The sequence below is a fragment of the Macrotis lagotis genome, chromosome X (assembly GCF_037893015.1).
Source record: "Macrotis lagotis isolate mMagLag1 chromosome X, bilby.v1.9.chrom.fasta, whole genome shotgun sequence".
Lineage (NCBI taxonomy): Eukaryota > Metazoa > Chordata > Mammalia > Peramelemorphia > Peramelidae > Macrotis > Macrotis lagotis.
In genome coordinates, this window is record NC_133666.1 from 366,024,537 (window position 1) to 366,035,801 (window position 11,265).

Genomic DNA, 11,265 nt, shown 5'->3' on the forward strand with positions numbered 1-11,265 from the left:
TTCTATTTCGTGCTCAGTTTTTAAAGTTGAGTTCTTTTCCTGGGTTACAGGGGACACTGTCCCAAGCTTCCTGCACTGGGGTTCAGTGGCCTGGTCACTAAGTTTCTGTTTTGGAGCATGACATACTGGTGGCTTGACCACTGTGATGGTGTGACTTGGACTACCCAAGTCTGTTATTCCCTGGGTTCCAGGGCTGACCACTTGCCCTTTGTGCTGAGACAAGAGGTCTCTGCTGTGCAATGACCTGCTGAGCCCAGGCCTTGTTTGCTGATTAGTGAAGTCTCACTCTGACAAACCTGAATGCAGTAGGTGCTAGGGTCTGCTCCCCTTTTATCCCAGTAAGACAGACCTTTGCCAAAGTCCCTACAAGTTATCTCAGGCTGAAAAATTGTTTCACTCTGTCTCCTTGTGAATTCTCTCACTCAAAAATTCTTTTTGAATGTTGTTTGTGAAGGACACAGGGGAGAACTCAAGCAACTCCTGACTTCGCTCTGCAATCTTGTCTCTACCATTGATTTGTGTATTCTTTCAAAATATGATTAATATTGAAAAATGTTTTACATAATTGCATGCATATGTGTATGTGTATGAATGTATATGTGCATATGTGTATGTGTATATGTGGCTGTGCATGTGTATGCATATATGTATGTGTATGTGTATATGTATATGTATCTGCATCTGCATATGTATGTGTATGTGTGTGTATGTATATGTATATGTATATGTATATGTATATGTATATGTATATGTATATGTGTATAAAACCTATATAGGATTCCTTGTTGTCTCAAAGAGAGAGGAACAAGGATGTAAAAGAATTTGTAATTCAAAATTTTTAAAAATGAAAGTGAAATTGTTTTATATATTATTGGAAAATCTTATTAAAAAGAAAATCATATAGGACCAAGATTTAACAGGGCAAGTGTAGGCCTATATCATGAAGAACATTATTAAATGTTTTTTCTCAATCAAGGTTTCATCTTTAATGCTAATAATCTTTCTATGATGATATGAATTTCTCCTTCATGCAATAAAATAGTATAGAAAAAATTAAGATGGCAGGTCATAGAAACAACCAAGGGAAAGGTTCTGACTTGGAATGAAGGAGTTGTAAACAATTATCAATATGACCAATGCTGCATAATTTATATATATATATATATATATATATATATGTTATTAAAAGAGAAGTACGATATAAAAAGCACAAATAAAAATTAAATTTCTACTAGTGAGAAGAATTAGCACTTCCAATTCCTTGATTTTATTCTCAAAAACACCCTGAGAGTTAATGCTATTATTATCCCCCAATTCACAGTTGAAGAAATCGAGGTAGAAAGATTTTAACTGACTTGAACAAAATCACAGAGTTCATAAATATGTAAGATAAAATTTAAATTTCCATTTTCCTGAATATTAATGCAATTCTTTATTTAATGCACTACATATGTGAAGTACATTTATTTTTTTCTGGTGAAATGAGAGTGAGGGATAATTAATGTGCAGCTTTTCGTTTTTTCTTATATAGTGTCAAATGGCATAGACCATGGCCTCTATCTAGAGCAAGTTGGGAATATAATAAAGAGCTATTTAAGGGAAGGCATGGCTAAAAGGCACCTTGTATAAGGTGTGGAAGGGTTTTGTTTTTCACTATTGGAATAATGATGTTTCAGATCTATTGAGTTAACTGTACCTATTGTCTTAACTACATTAGTAATATAAAAAGAAAACTCAAATTATTGCAAATGACAACATAATTATATTTAACTAATATATAAATTGAAGGAAGATAATATGTGCTTAAAGAACATTACAGCAGAAATAAACTGCAAGCAACTGAATTTATTTTGTTTGAACTTAAATTATTTTGTCTCAATTCTAATAGCAACTTCTGTTGTTTTTAGCTTATATTTTGAATATGAAACACTTCCTTAATAGTGGCAAAGTATAGAAAATGTGCTCTAATTAAATGAGCCTTAATCTTCAAACTGCTTTTGTGCAGTTACAGATTCAAGAAAATTATCTTGATTTTTAGATTCTATATTAAAATATGAGAAATCTTTTTAATAAAAATCATTTTGTGCCATCATGATGGCACAAACATAATGATTTAGTATCTTAAAAATGCACAAAAATATGTGTGTATAATGGGGGGGGAGAGAGAAACAGTCCTAAGGGTCCACTATGGAACTGTCTATGTTATCTTGGAGTAATATGTGCAGAATGTACTTTCATTACCCATTCCCATCCTGGGATTCAGCTGTATTTCAAAAGTTGTTAATATGTGGGCCTTTGAATCTGCCCTGAATTAGAAAGTAAAATAGATTTCAAAGGGAGGTTTGAAATATTTATGATAAAATAGAAATATCTGACTTCATAACAAAATGAAGGACAATAATTAAATAACACCAGTTTCAGTTTGTCAAAGGATAAATTCTACCATTTCAGCTAAGGAATTTATCACACTACATATTAAAAACCATTTCTAATTATTCACAGGGAAACATTATCACAGCAGGTAAATTCATGGGACTTGTAGATGGTGCCAATGTGAAGGTTAAAATGTTTCTGTCACATTTCACAATTATTCACATGAACAACAAAAAACTCAGATGTGTTTTTTGGAAACCACAGAACTGTAAGCTACTTATCAGCATTTAATGCAATTAGTTTTCTTCTCTTCTTTCATTTCCAAATGTATAATGTTTCTCCTTGGAAACATTCAGAGAACACTGCATCACATTTGTATGGCCAGTTATTATATATACATAGATAGATTAGATAGATGATATAGATATAGATGATATAGATATAGATGATATAGATATAGATATAGATATAGATATAGATATAGATATAGATCTCCAAATGAAAGTGAGTTGTATATTATTGTAACCAAATGCCAATAGCAGTAAAATGCAATTTGAAATAACATTTCAGATAAACTGAATTCAACTCAATGAAACAAATTTTGTGTACTTACAGATGTGTTTGTATATTCATGAGCTGGTTACTGGGTGATACCAGGAAAAAAAGAAAAGAGACCCAGACTTTAAGGAGTATATATTCCTAGGTATGGCATTGAATTCTATACAATGAATACAATTATGAAAGAGAGGTTCATGTATGGTAACCAAACATAATGATAATGAAATGTAATTTTGCAGATTTCTTTTTAGACATTAAAAATGACCTTATTGTAAACTCACAATTTACAGAGTAAAGATTCTACTTGTTTTCTGTACCTGATGACTATACTTCCATCAGATGAATTTCCTATTTCTACAGCTGTTGGGGTCATTTTATACCACATTCAATTATCCAACATTAAAAAAGAATACATGATTTTTAACATCAATATTGCATTTCAGATTTCTGCCAAGAACATCAAAATGTTAATTCTGATTGAATGTTCTGTTGGGAAGTCTCAGCAGAGGGTAAAGTTTTTATTGAGTAACTATTTCATGTTATAAGTTATTTTTAAAATATTCAGGAAATATAAAGCATTATATACACCTATATTTCATATTTCTCACTTCTCCATTTCAAAACCTCCAAAAAAGCAGAACATTAATTTTCAACTTTAACTCAAAACTGTTAATGTGTATTAATTAATATAGTGCAAGACTATTTTATTCAAGAAAACTCTGTTTTAGGGGGCAGCTAGGTGGTGCAGTAGATAGAGCACTGTCCCTGGAGTCAGGTGTACCTGAGTTTAAATCCATCCTCCGGCACTTAATAATTCCCTAGCTATGAGAACTTTTACAAGTCACTTAACCCCATTGCCTTGCAAAAACTAAAAAGAAAATCCTCTCTGCTTTGGGAAGTTTAATGGCCTTGGGAAAGAGAACTCTATCCAAAATTCAAGGGCCACAGATAAGATGTGAGATGCAGTAGTGAGACTGCAGAGAAAAGTAGAAAGGAGTATGTAGAAATTAGGCTTTGGACAGTAATATATGTCCATACTATATTCTAAATGAGCTTATAATTTTACCTTTAAAGACAATACTATACAAATTTATAACAGAAGAGGATGATGTATCTATCATAACCTTGGATTGGAGATATAAAGTTAACCAGACAATGGATGGAGGAAATTATAAAAATAAAATTGATGTTTGATCACATAAAACTAAAAGTTTATGCATAAACAAGATTTCTAACCCTAGGACAAGTATGGAATTGTTCAAATTTGGGGAGAGATTTTGTGTCACTTTTCAATAATGAAAGTTTGGTATCAAAAATATACAAACATGTATAAGCTGTTGTCATTCCCTCACAGAAGAGTGATTAAAGGATATGAAGTAACAGTTTTCAAAAGAATCATATTAGTGAAATTATAAAAGAATATGCCTAATCATTAATGATAATATAAATGCAAATCAAAGAACCTAGAAGTTTTACCTTATAGCCTCCTGTATAATAATAAAAGATGGAAATAACTGAGGTTAGAGATTTTGTGGAAAGATATGCGAGGTAGTGTATTGTTGATAAATCCGTGAATTACTAAGAAATTACTAAGAAAATTCCTAAGTAATAGGAAAATAATTTGAAATTATCTAAATAAAATGATTACATGGCTTCCCTCCTAAGAAATTCATCGATAAGAGATTCCATATATAGTAAAATATTTATAGCAGCACTTTTTTATATCACAAAATAGAAACAACATCAATTGCTCATTGATTTTGGAATTGCTAAAATTGTTGCGAATGAATGTAATGGAATATTACTGTGCTGTAAGAAATTGTGACTGTGAATACAAAGAAGCTTATAAACGTCTACAAGTACCAAAACAAAGTAAAGTAAGCGCAGACCACCACAACAAGAAAAAAGTAATAATATACAAATGATTACAATGAAAATAGTTGCAAAAGTAAATTAAAAGAAGAGTTGCAAAAAATCAAAAGTGAATTCTGAAATTATAGAGATGAAGCATGGCTTGAAGGAAGATATATGAAAAGACACTCTGATCTTAGCCTTTCCATAGGTAAGATATGCACAAGTGTTGTGTATTGCTTATATCAAATTTTTAATATTACTTATTAGAATAATTGTCCTTTTTAAATTGTCTTCAAAATATTATTGGTTATATGAGATGACTGTTTGGAAATTGTAAGGAAAAGATAACCCAGACAAACTAATAATGATGTAAAAAAGATCAATAAAATCCATTTTAAGAAAAAAATTTATGATATACTAGGTAAACTGGAGTTAAGTATTGGGGTTAAAAAGAAAGACAAAAATGAAAAATGTCATCTATCAAAGAATGTACATTTAAGCTAGTGAAAAAACAAACAAATAAATATGTAAATTAGAGAGTAGATGAAAAACAATCTGAAAGGGAAACGTGAAGAAGAGCAAAAATATTTCCTAAGATACTGGATTTGAAAAAAAGTTTTCAAGGTAGTCAGACAAACTATGAGTCATAAGTCCATGTTCAGATAAGTTCTACAGGACCATGAAGCATGAGGTATAAAACTGATCATTTTGTCAGAATATTTTTTTCAAAATAAATACTATTCAAACCAAAATTATATCTCTGTTTTACTTATTATTTTATTGTTTAATTATATACTTGTAAACTTTTAATCATTTCATTCAAGTCCTCAAAGCCTGTTGATAGTTTTTTTAATTTCATTATGAATAAAATTTAAATACCAGAATTCAATATTTAAGGATAATCTGAAATACATTAAATTTGTAACCTTTTCTTATAATATTTCTCACACATGTGTTCCAATTAATTAGATTATCATTTTATGAAAATATCCCACACATTTCTTTCTATGTGATGTCATTTCTTCTTTTTGTTGTGGAGGACATTTTCTTTTCTTCATGCTCAGCCCATCTACTCACTCAGCTTAATCTCTACTTTTGTAATTTTTCAAGATCCATATGCTATACTAATTGTTTAATTAAACTTTCTGATATTTACCCATTAAAAAACCTTCTTTCTTTCCTTTCTTTAGACCTTTTTTCCTTAATATCTTCCTTAGTTCCCTTTTTAATACCCTAATAACCTATACAAGTGTCATGCATTTATTTATCATGTTTTATTTTTTTTTCTATTTACTTGATTATGCTTCTTCCTTCTCATCTAAAATGTAAGAGAGTGGAGGCTGTCTCAATTACAATTGTAGTCCTCAGAATTTATCACAATGAACTGTATTTGGTTGATTCTTAGTGATTTTGATGATGCTGTCCTTTGTTTTTAAAAAAAAAAGACCAGGACATCAGTGCTGTTGATGCCATGACAAGCATATGAATTCAGTGAGGAGGTGTTGTGCCAAGTTATTAGTCTCACTTTCTTCTCTGGAGTCATCTGTGAAAAGTGACCAGGTATGAATCAGGATGACTGAAGATGGCCCTTAATTCCAGGCTTTCAGTGATATGTGACTTACCCAAAGTCACACAGCTGGTGTCCAGTGTCTGAGACTGGATTTAAACTCAAGTCCTCCTGACTATAAGACCAGGGTCCAATCCATTGTACCACCAAGCTGGTCCAGGGCATACTCTTAGCAAATATTCATTTTTTAGTTATGAAGAAATATATTTTCCAAATTTAACTATTTTTGAAATTAAAGGGCAAAATGAAGATAATCAGAAATACAGTCTCCACCCTCCCATATCCTTTCCCATTTCTGTCCTCCTTCCTTTTGATATGGATGTAAAAATTCAGTTTAGGAGCTGAGGTCACTTAACTTCTCAAACTATCTTACAAACTTCATGTAAAGTAAACTTAAAATATATATGATGGCAAGCGGGCATGCTCTGAATTTTCTTCAGAAAATTCATTTCAAGAAGAAAATAATTTTATTATTGAAATGTGACATGGTGATGTCATACTTCACTTAAAGTATGCAAAAATGAGAATTCCTATTGCAATTGTAAGCTGTAATTCATATATGAATGAAATATAGGGTTGAGGTTGGGAAGTGATCATATTGCAAAAATTTAAGCTAAAACTAGACATGAACTTCCACATGATGTACTTTAATTACAGATTACAATCCTTTCAAAAATGCATTAATAAATGCCAAAATATATTAGTGAATTCAAGTTACATGTTAATTTTTTGTATTATTATTAATAATTGTGTAATCAATGGCTCTCACTGAAGATTATAATCAGGATTTATAGGAAATTAATATTGCCATTATTCATCCATTTCACTTGAAAATGAATATTTTTGACCAAGCAATGCTAGTGTAACCAAAAATTTGTTTCTATGCAATTGTTTCTTTGCATTACTCTAAAAATCTATACTAATTATTAATTACTTTAATATCTATAGGATAAAACTGGTATGGTACTTTGAACAATCACACAGTCTTTCAATAAAAAGGGAGGCATAAGTTGGACTCCAGAATTTCTGTTTTCCTAGACCTGAAACCTTTTTTGAATATTTTAACGTGTCCATGATATCATTGCTGTGAGTATGCCTCTCCCGATACAGTTATAATCTCCACTTAGTCTTGTGTGACTTTTGTCCATATTTTCCCATAATCTCTCTGTAGATTCACTATAAAGTTTCTTAGAACATATTTCTAAATTAATACACTTATGGAGAACTTATAGAATAATTGCTCAGTGTAATAAGTTTATAGAACACATTTTCATGTAATAATTAAAGCAGGGGTTCTTCATGCCAAATATATTTATATGCATGGGATTATTAAGAAAGTATTATTCATTTAACTAACATACAATAATTAAGTTCCTATTGTGTGCTTGGCACTATGATAATCAGTGGGGATTTGAAAAAGGGGCAAAAACAGTCACTTCCCTCAAGGAGCTCAACAATATAAGTAGGGGAAAAATCTGAAAATTCATAGAAAGTAATTAATAAAGAAGCTCTATAATTAAGATGAGGTGAAGAAGGATTCCTATAGAAGATGAGAATTTAGTTGGACCTTAAAGCATGACAGAGAGGTCAGTAAATAGGGTGGAAAATGGAGAATAGTCCAATTATTAGAAAAATTCAGAGAATATGTCTAGATGAAATGTTTTATTCATGGACAATACATTAAGTCAAGGTTAGTGGATGAAAAAATATATCAGGAAGTTAGGAATAAGAAAATTAGAAAAGTAGAATCAGACTAGGTTGAGATTGGATATTTGCATTTGATCCCAGAGGCAACAGGGAACTACTGAAATTTATTGATTGTAGATATGAGTCTGTGTGTTTTGTTTGTGTGTGTGTGTGTGTGTGTGTGTGTGTGTGTGTGTGTGAGAGAGAGAGAGAGAGAGAGAGAGAGAGGATTATTATATTTGCATTAAGAAAATCATTTTAGTTGCTTAATGGGGGTTGTACTGAATCAGGAAGAGTCTTGAGACAGACTGTCAAAGTAAGCCAGTGATAGTAGTGTCCCAGGAGAGAATGGAGCATATTTAAGATTTATTGAAAAACATGAAATCTACAGGCCTTTGCAAGAGATTAGATAAGGAGCAGAGCTGGTTGTAGAGAGTGACATGTTCAGGTCAACTTCTTAGTTACAAACCTAAAAGAATGTAGATAAATGTAGATAATAATGTCAATTATAAGACAGGTATTCAAGGTGTGTGTGTGTGGCGGGGGAGGGCACTATTTAGCAGTAAAAATATTAAATTCCATTTTGGACATATTAATATTTAAACATTTACTAGATAACATATCTGAGATATCTGAAAAGAACTTCTATTTGTAACATTGGAGGTCAATAGAGATATTGAAGCAGGATAGGTAGATTCATGAATCATTATCATAGAAATGGTAATTAAATCCACAGAAGTCAAGTGAAGTAACATAGAAGAAGAAATGAAGGGAGCTCAAGTCAGAACTCTAAAGTATACCTATGATTAGAGAACCTGATCTTGAAAAAGATTTAGCAAAATTAACAGAGAAAGTGATCAGACATATAGGATGAGAATCAGGAGATACTGGTGTCCTAAAATTAATGATGATAGAAAGTGTCAAAGGCTGCAGAGTCAAGGAAAATTAGAATTGATAAAAGGTCACTGGATTTTGCAATTATGAGATTATTAATACCTTTGGAGAGAGTACTTTTGATGTAATGATAAGGTCAGAAACCAGATTGTAAGGAATTAATGAGAAAATCAAAGTGAAAGTGGGGACACATAGATTCACATTTCAAAAAGTTTAGCTGCAAAGGGCAGAGGAGATGTATTACAATAATTAGTGGGAATGACAAGATAAGTAAGGCTTTTTTCAGAATAGGGGAGATGCATGCATATATATATATATATATATATATATATATATATATATATGTAGGCAGTCTGCAATGATTCACTAGATAAGGAGAGATTAAAAATAAAAAAAAATGGGATGAGAGACTGGTCATTCTGTGGAGGGAGAAAAAATAGAAAAGGATTGTCTGAAAAACTATAACAATTAACTTTACTAAAGACCACCTCATAATCTGAAATAGGAATAAAGAAGGATATTGATGAAGAAAGCATCTGAGTGATAGGAAATAAGAGAGGAAGAAAATGAATTTTTAGACAATGTTTTCAATTTCTTCTGTAAAATATGGGCTAAGATTCTCATCTGAGAGAGTTAGGAAAGGGACCTTGACAGATTTGAGGAAAGGATATAACAGTATGTAAGAAATTCTGTAGAAACTAAGATAATAAATTATGAGGTAGCTGTAAATAGGATTACCTAGCAATAGTAAGAGCCCAGTTTAGGATGAGAAGCATAAATTTATAGTGAACTTAATCAAAATAGTTCATGATTTTCTCCATCTTCATTTATGAGCAAATGTGCAGGAGTGGAGACAGTGTTCCTAGATGGAGTCTTGTCTGGGTATAATCAGTGATAGGATGATGAGACAAAGGATTCATAAGAAAAGTAAGACAATTTAGAGTTGAATTAGTTCACTTAGTAGTCAAGCTAGAGATAAGAGGACAGAGTAGACAGTACACAGTAGGAAATGATTTGAAGAAAATTGAGTAATCAAAGGTCAATCAAAGTACAAACTCATCAAAGTACAAAGTGAGGAAAGGTGGAGGGAGAGGTAAAAAGTCAAAATGTTTAGGTTAAATGAGGAGATTCAAGAATTCTTGAATGTGAAGGTAGTGAATTTGTGATTCGTGGCAAGATATAGCATATAACAACATCTGTATTGTGGTTGCAGAGGAGTGGATGAGTAACTAATAGAAAGTTTGTAGGTTGAGTAACTGAGTAGTTAATGAGTTGAAAGGAGGGTAAATATGTATTTTAAGTCTCCTACAGTATATGGACATGATTTAAAGAAGTGAGAAAAATTAGTAAGAAAGTATACTCATTGAGGAAGGAAGGAGAATGACTTGAAGCTGTGTAGACAGTGGAAACTAGAAGTTTGAATGAATGGCAGATTTGAATTGCAGGAACATGAAAGGAAGAGTAGTGGAATTGGCATAGAGAAGAAAGAAGGAAGAGTATATAAAATTGGCATTGAGAAGAGGCATACCAACTTATCCACATTGATCAATGAATGGAAGAGGATGAGTTAAAGTTCAGTCAATATAATCCTTCATAATCAAAGAGGACTATGTCCTCATATATGTTATGGCACACCTTGAACATTATATATATTATAGTAAAGGGAATGCTGTGCAAGCATATACTTTTCATTACATTTTCCAGAACCTTCTCACTCCATAATCTGATTTGATAAGAAAAAGAACATCTAGTGATGATCTGAATGTTGTGGGAGTCCTTGGCATTTTGAATGTGATTTCCCTCCCATATCAGTGAGGAAACATGATGCTCAGCAATGCTTGGCTGTGACAACATGGCACATCCAAGACTGACTCTAGATTGTTTAATTGACAGCATGGCCTTTTCCTTTCAGGCCTACAACCATACTCCTCTAGTACCCAAAGTTGTTCCCTGGAAATGGGTCACAGGAATAACCCCACCAGATTTCTGGTGAATATTGATTATGGTCAGAAATTTGTCAGTAACTGATTGTCTTCAAATATCTGAATTTATTCTTCATCAATGAAGATATTCTTGAAAAATTGTTTTCACTCTGGTCTTTCTTGCATCAGCCCGAGAATATTACCTGGCAATCATACAAACCAAATGTCTCCAGCCCTCCTTCTTAATTTTGACCCTAGTACTAAAAACCAACAAAATAGAACTCAGGTCCTATTTTATTATTCCTAGCTGGGATATCTAAGAAACTCAAAGCTGTGTTGAACACTATTTTTTTTTTCAAAATAAACAATTTGTACCCCACACAGGACATTTGACAAAGAATATCAAGGGGG